Below are 8437 nucleotides of genomic sequence, written 5' to 3'. Positions count from 1 at the left end.
GACCTCCCCAAGTGCTGGGATTACAGGCGTGAGCCACCATGCCTGGCCATGCTTTCTTTACTCTTGGATAAGTATCTAGAAAAATAACTAGATCATGTGGTAGCTCTATGTTTAACTTTTAATGAGACTGACAGGCTGTTTTCCAACTTTTTCATCTTTTCTAATGAGTATTTTGTTTCAACAATCATATTTTCACAATAGCAGTCTTTGTTTAAAGGCTCGTAATGTCTTATTGAAGCTCTCTGAGTTCCCCTTGGGTTCCTTTGTCCAATTGTTCACCTAGGGTTTTTTGTTTTTGTTTTTGTTTTTTTTTTGAGACAGGGTCTCACTCTGTTGCCCAGGCTGGAGGGCAGTGGTGTGATCACGGCTCACTGCAGCTTCTGCCTCCCAGGCTCAAGCCATCCTCCCACTTCAGCCTCCTGAATAGCTGGGACCACAGGCACATGCCAACACACCTGGCTTATCTTTTGTATTTCTTGTGGTAAAGTCAGAGTTTCACTATGTTGACCAGGCTGGTTGCAAACTCCTGAGCTCAAGCAACCCACCTGCCTCAGCCTTCCACAGTGATGGGATTACAGGTGTGAGCCAGTGCACCCAGCCTCTCCTAGGTCTTTTACAAATGTCTAAAGATCCTTTATTTAAGAACTTATATTTTAAAATAAGGGACCAGATTGAATAATACATGTAGTTAGTATATCAAAATATAGAGGGCTTTATGTCAGGGTGCCAACACTAGGAGCCTTACCTCTTTCTAGACAGATGTTTAATTTATTTACAATTCTCTGATTCTATCCTACACATTTCACTTCTTTCTGGCAGTTACCTACACACGTGGGTTTGGGAAAAATAGGGGAGGCTGTATTGAACCAGCTATCCACTGATAGACTTTTTGTTTGTTTGTTTGCTTTTTGTTTGTTTGTTTGTTTTGAGACGCAGTCTCGCTCTGTTGCCCAGGCTGGAGTGCAGTGCCATGATCTCGGCTCACTGCAACCTCCACCTCCCGGGTTCAAGCGATTCTCCTGCATTGGCCTCCTGAGTAGCTGGGACTACAGGTGCATGCCACCATGCCTGGCTAATTTTTGTATTTTTAGTAGAGATAGTGTTTTACCATGTTGGCCAGGATGGTCTCGATCTCTTGACCTCATGATCCACCTGCCTGGGCCTCCCAAAGTGCTAGGATTACAGGCATGAGCCACTGCTCCCAGCCCACTGATAGGCTTTTAATTAAATTCCCTTAGTTCTTACCCTAGAATCTGCTTTTCCACTTCATTTATATCCACTTCAAGCCCGAGGTCTCTGGTGCTTTATTGGGAAAGACAGCTTTCATCATTGCTCTGGAATTCTTCTATGAGTTCTGGGCTGACATTTCCCTCCATTGATATATCCATTGCAGCTGAAGTTTTCCCTCCAGAAAGCTGTTAAAAGTCTGTGATCAACTAACGCACATGCATCTCCCTTTTACCACTATTATCTGAAGATTTAAACATAAGAATAAAATGTTCAGGTATGTATTTTGGAAATGCAGTGTATAATATTGATAGAAGTGAAGAAGATAAATTTGGGCAAGGTAATGATATGTGGAATAAAGGAAAGACAGTCAAGGCAGGAAGATAATTTAGGAATTTATTGTAAAAATCTGGAAAAGAGATGATGAGGGTGTCCATTAGGAAAAGTAAGGTTTTGATTATATATATATATGGTGGAATCTACAGATTTGATGACTTTTTGAGAGTGGGGGATACAAATAATTCTAAGTCATTCTAATTTGGATTACTTAGTGGATTGTGGTATCAATAACTTAGGTGGTGAATAAAGGAAAAGGAATAATTTTTTTTTTTTTAAAAAAAGAGAATGTAGTGAGTTTAAGAAGTAGGTTGAGCATAACAGGTGGAAATTACCAGTAGGCAACTAAAAGTAATACTCTGATATTTAAAAGGTTTAGAAATGGATCCCAGTGGAAATTTTATGCAAACATTACAAAGGACAATATATTTGTTTTAGATTGAGAGTTTGAAATTTAGAAGCCTCTTGAACAATGGTGAATTCAGCTGAATTAATACTTAATAATATAGACATAAACTCAATCAAGTGTAGTTTGGTTGGGTGAGGAGTCTGGATGGAGAAGAAAAATAACATGGCTTAGCATATAGCAAAGGAGTACAGTTCCCCTCTGTAGATTCGTAACAATCAGATGCACTGAACAGAAACTAGTAGAAGTAGCAGGTACCCTAAATGTTTTATCTAATATTATCTATATTATCTTTTCTACTGAAAGCTAAGCAACGTCAGGTGCGGTGGCTCACACCTGTAATCCCAGCACTTTGGGAGGCCGAGGCAGGTGAATCACTTGAGGTCAGGAGTTTGAGATCAGCCTGGCCAACATTGTGAAGCCCCACCTCTACTAAAAACACAAAATTAGCAGGTGCATGCCTATAATCCTAGCTGCTCAGGAGGCTGAGACAGGAGAATCGCTTGAATCTGGGAGGTGGAGGTTGCAGTGAGCCGAGATCACTGGAGTCTCACAATTTACTTCCAGTCCTTAACATATCATTTTCAATTCAAAATTGTACTCTTACAAGTCATCCTATGATTGATTTTGTAGCCTATCTTTCTGAATCCTTAAAAAATGTTCCATAATTCCTTTAGTAAATTGTTCCATGTTAAAATAGAAAACACTAATAAACTTTCTAATTGTCAGATTATGGCGTGTCATACCACGTTAAACTCTACAAATTTTTTCCCTTTCCTTCATAACAGTAAGTAAATACTTAAGCAAAGAGAAATTCTGTATTAGGAAATGATGATTAGGAAGATGATAATGAGAAATACTATTTTACATAAAGGGTTTTCGATAATCAATTTTTAGCTTCTCTTTATCACAATCATCAATGGCTATTTAATCTGATTTTTGTGTAGATGTATGCATCAGAGTTTAAGAACTACAATCATAAAGGACACGTGACTCCAAGCCTGTTACAATTTATTCATTTAACAAAAATTCATTGAGCACCTACTTTTATACAAAGAATAATGTTTGATAGCATTGTATTTGAAGAGCGTAAGCAATAAAAGCTCTTAGTGACCGTCATAGATTCTCTGCTCTGATCAAGCCCATTATTTCACCTCGTTTTCCTAACTGATGCCCTAATCATCTCTTTTCCAGATTATCCTAAACTATCTTTCTGCTTTGACTCTCCTTCCTCTACTCTATTCCACACATCATTACCCTGTTCAAATTTGCAATTATATAAACCAAGAAGATTTAAATAATGTTTTTGCAGCAGAAGACCATTTTCTCATCTAACTCAGATTATCGATTTATTTTAGGTGTAAAATTCAATTTCTTTCCTGTATATGTATATTCTTTAGGGCTTCTAAAAGTTGCTTCCATTTTCCACATGATAGGTGGCTGCATTTACTGGTGGGTGACATATTTATGTCATGTAAAAGGTTTGTGGCACACTTTTTGACCTCTGAGTGAAAGTCATCATACAAATGTCACTTGTCATTATCATGGAAACACTCAGTCGTGAAGAAAGGTTTTAAATATAGTCCAGTACTCCTACCTAGAACAAAATAATACGCTTCTTTGTTGTGAATAAGAACACTTAGTTACAGTAGCCTGTATCCTACTAAGCATGTACTTGTTGATCATTTTGTGTTAAATTGGTCTATATGTTTAAAAGTTCTGTTCATTCCTACGAGCTGGACAGGCCAGTATCGTGCTGTGTTATTATTCTTTTGAAAAACCTCTGCATACTGCTCTATGCAGCTAGCCAACAGCAATAACTTCAGTGAGCAATAAGAAAATTATAGCAGATTATACAGGAAGAATATCATATTTACAGAGGAAAAGGAAGCAAAGTATAGTTGGCCCTTCTGCCTGAATGAAAGGCTTAGAAGATACAACGGAAGGAAAGCACAGGATAATAAATTAGTGTCCATGCTATTTGCTCTTTTCTTCCATTTCTTTGCTAGAGCTTGTGTTACTTCTAAAGCTTTAGATGGCAGGAAAAAACTACCATTTGATCTAAGTGAACAAAAATAATTCTAGAATATTTCATGTTAGTTTTTCCCTGTTGTAACTGTGCTATCTATAGTAGAGTAAATGACAACTCTTGAGGAAAATATTTGCTGGAGGAAATGGAAGAGAAAACAAAATTATTCTGATTTCTGGTTACTTTTTTCCATCACCGTCTTTAACTACCTCCACATAGCATGATGGATATATTTCTTACAGTGTCAGGTCATTAGGTAGAATTGCCAAACATGGGAAATTGCTGCTATCCTTTTCCCACTATAGACATTACAGTTTATCTCACCAAGTGCTCATTAAATAATCTTCTTTCTTACTTCCTGCCTGAACATTACCATGCCATTTCTGTAGCTCTAAGTCTATGCTGTTTGATATGGCAGACAATAGCCATATGTGACTTTTTAAACTTTAAATTGACTAAAATTAAATAAAACTAAAAATTCAGTTCCTCAGTTGCACTCCCTACATTTCAAGTGCTCAGTAGCACAGGTGGCTAGGGGCCACTGTATTGGACAGCACAAATATAGAGTGTTTTAACTGTTGCAGACAATTCTTTTGGATAGCTCTGCTGTAAGGGAACTGTAGGGAAGTATGATGAAAGGCAAGTGCTTGCAAAAGAGTTAGAAGGTAGACATGAGGTGGATGTCTAGACAGTACAGTACCTTTGTAGTTACTACTTAACCCATTTATGCCTGAAGTTGCAATTTTTAGAATTTTTGCAATCAGACCTTGGCGATGTCCTTGAGCAGTAGGACATAAATAACTCCCACATGCTTAGCGTTCTGATAATGGAACACTAGGCATAAATTTCTTTCTGTCCCAACAACCTCCTTCTGGGAACTATCTTCCTTCTTCCCCAGTTCATCTTTATGAGTCTCATGGGGGCTGCTGTATTCCATGACCCTGCCATTTTGGCCACAGACGTTTTGTTCAGGGGCATTCACTTGACTCAAGCTAGGGCTAATTTTTGTACTTGGCCTCCTGATTGGTATGAAACAGAGTATTTCATTTAAGTTGAGTCAATGATGCTTTACTTTATGGGGACTTTATGAAGCTGGAGCCCAGAAAGTTGCCAGAAACTGTGAGCTGTAAAGCTCGACATCTTTCAAGTGTCATGTTTTCTGCCATAGGCACAAAGTTAGCCTGTGGTGAGCAAGCAAAATGAAGCTAACATGCACAAAAGTAGAGATAAGAGGTAGAAGGTATGGTGCTGGCATTGGGGTTTCCAAGTCTAGCTGATTGTGAGGCCAAGGTTCATTTCTGTACTTACACCTTTATAACTAACTTTCCACTTTTCTTAAGCTAATTCAAATTGAGTTGCTCTCATTTGCAACCAAAAAAGTATTAACTAATGTACAATTAATTGAAGACACTAGCTTGTTGGAATGTATGGATTTAGAGAGGCAAGTATAATTCAAATTTGTAATGTAACAAATATAAACAAAATAAGTCAATTACATCAACAAAGCTCTGGTAATTATATTTATTTTAAACAAACTAATTTACAATTGCTAAAAGACAGTATTATTTTATAAAGACAACTTGCCATATTTTGTTTAACTTCATGAGTGCTAGAAAAACAGACGAAGATATCAGAATAACTAAGAGTGTAACTTTTCATGGCACTGTGATTCATGAAGAAAAAGAAATATTAATGGTTTTAACTTGGTTTTTCACCAGGTTTGTATAATCCAGCCACCTCTTTTCAGATAATTACAACTGGTAACAAAGCTTAAAGTTTAAAAGTGTTGGCTGGGCACATTGTCTCAGGTCGGGCACAGTGGCTCATGCCTGTAATCCCAGCAGCTTGGGAGGCCGAGGCAGGAGGATCGCTTGAGCCCAGAAGTTTGACACCAGCCTGGGCAACAAAGTGAGACCCTGCCTCTCCACAAAATAAAAAATAAAAAAGTTAGCCAGGTGTGGTGGTGCATACCTGTGGTCCCAGCTACACAGGAGGTTGAGGCAGGAGGATTGCTTGAGCTTAGGAGGTCGAGGCTGCAGTGAGTCATGTTCACGCCACTGCACTCAAGCCTGGATGACAAGAGACAGACCCTGTCTGAAGAAAAAGTCTCCCTTAACTCAAATACTCAAATGCCTGAATAATATAAGATCTACTAAAATTTTTCAAAATACATATTTTTTTGTATAGATACTTGTTAAATCTCCACTTCTATGTATGCAACTACATAATTGCTGGTTAGTATTTTTTTTTCATTCTTCTAGTGGTTTAGTCTTTTTCAGTTGAACAGCTTAAATTAAATAAAGGAAAGGTCCAATTTTAAACATGAGTTGTTTCTTAAAAGCACATTGGGAATTTTTGTAACTTGGAACATATTTTCCCATCAAGATGATATTGTTATCAATAGTGGTTATTTTGTGTGGTACATGAAAACTACTTAACTAATATAGGTGAAATTACTCTTCACTTCCCTTTTGAGTCGTTCTTCCCACATGATTCATCTTCTGTGCTCAATTTTTCCGCTGATGTTTCGGCCACATCACTAGGTAATAAGCTTTGTGGTTCTCCTGGAAATAAAACTCTCATTGAAAATAATAGCTCTATGAAAAACTAATTGGAAACTGAAAATACCAAAAACATTTCCATTTTATAACATAAGAAAGGAAATTAGTATGACTAACTTGCGTTGCCTAAGCTGGAGTGCACTAGTGCAATCACTGTTTACTGCAGCCTTGACTTCTCGCTAAGGTGATCCTTCCACCTCAGCCTCCTGAGTAGCTGGGACTATAGGCAAGTGCCACTATACCCGGCCAATTTTTTGTAGTTTTAGTAGAGACAGGGTTTCACCATGTTGTCCAGGCTGGTCTTGACTCCTGGGCTCAAGCCTGCTTCAGCCTCCCAAAGTGCTGGGGTTATAGACATGAGCCACTAAGCCCAGCTTGACTTCTTTTATTCTACTTTTCCTAACTGAGCTCCTAACTATCTCCACATCACATGACGGTAATTGCTTGAATTATATGTTTGGAAACTGTTTTGCAAATAATTTATTATAAAGAAGAATGAAGAATGAAAAATGAAGAATCTCTTGTGCATTCCCAAGTACATAAAGGTATACAGACTAAAGACAGTTTTGGAAGTGTAAGGTCAAGATTAGGAACAATTTTTGTTATTAGGCAGGGTGTATAATTAACAAAATGTAAAACATTCAAATTATAAATAATTGACACTCCCTAAAAGTATCAAACCCACAACATACTTTATAAATAAGAATATGTAAGACACTAAATTAAAAATCTGATTCCAAGTGGCTGCTAAGCAAACTCAGCATCTATATGAAATCTTGGGTGAGGAAATCCATATATTTTCCAACATCAGTCTCAGAAATTTTCCAGTTAGTATTTGGAAAACATAGTTTCTTTTTTTTTTAAAAGCAATGTTGGTAGGGAGAATTCTGCATTCTAATCCAGAGGGAAAGGTCATCAATACCCAGTGGCCTTGGCCTAAACTCCTGTATTCAACAAGTTTGAAACTCAAGTTCACCACACATACACACACAAATAAGTCTCCTGAACAAATAATAGTGATGTTAATCTAGGTTATGGAAACTCACATAATCTGGTTATTTACTTAATAGCTGTGTAATTGGTGAGGAAAGGATGATTAAATTTTTGGGGCTTTCAATATGAAATTCTTTAAAAGTTTGAAAAATTGGATTACTCAGAACTAGCCAGAAACCACAAACTCAGAATTGTGGTGTCAAGTCCAGATCAATGTCTTGGAGTTCAAGATTATTTTAAGGGAGGCTGCCTGGGGAAAATGTCATTAAACATTTTACCTGAATCCTCTAGATGTCTATCATAAACTCTCTCATGAAGCTTTCCTAAAGTATAGGCATTTTAATGTTTTCTGAGTAAAACAGTATTTTGTTTGATCCCTCAATAACAATTCTTGCTTGTAGCCAGATTTCAGCACAGTGCCGGCTCCACAGATATTCACTGAACTAACGAAAATGGTAAAGGATGAATGTCTATTGAGCATAAACTGCGACTGAGGGAGAGGTTATATAAAAGCAATGGAAGACAGTTTCTGCTCTAGATTTACAGTCCAACCTCACTTACATAAGTGTAAAATATTTCTTCTTTGTGTCAGTCTCTATATAGCTATTTTGCTCTAGGAATTAGCATTTCCTCCACAAGGGAGAATCACTAAACTCCCTATTTCTCAATGTTGTTTATGCTGTTGATTGTCCAGGTCCTCAAATTACTAAACGAAGTTGAGAGTTGAGTAAATGGTTGAGCGGTTCAAGTATCTTAAGTAAAAACTAAGTGGCCAATTGTTGTTGTGCTCAGGGTTGGCCTGGGACTGTTGACAATGCTCACAGGTTTACAAATTTTAAAAACCTGCATGTGACATGCTTTCCAGGTCCTTTGTCAGAACGTCTG

The sequence above is a fragment of the Chlorocebus sabaeus genome, chromosome 25 (assembly GCF_047675955.1).
Source record: "Chlorocebus sabaeus isolate Y175 chromosome 25, mChlSab1.0.hap1, whole genome shotgun sequence".
Classification (NCBI taxonomy): domain Eukaryota; kingdom Metazoa; phylum Chordata; class Mammalia; order Primates; family Cercopithecidae; genus Chlorocebus; species Chlorocebus sabaeus.
This window is presented reverse-complemented; position numbering follows the sequence as displayed.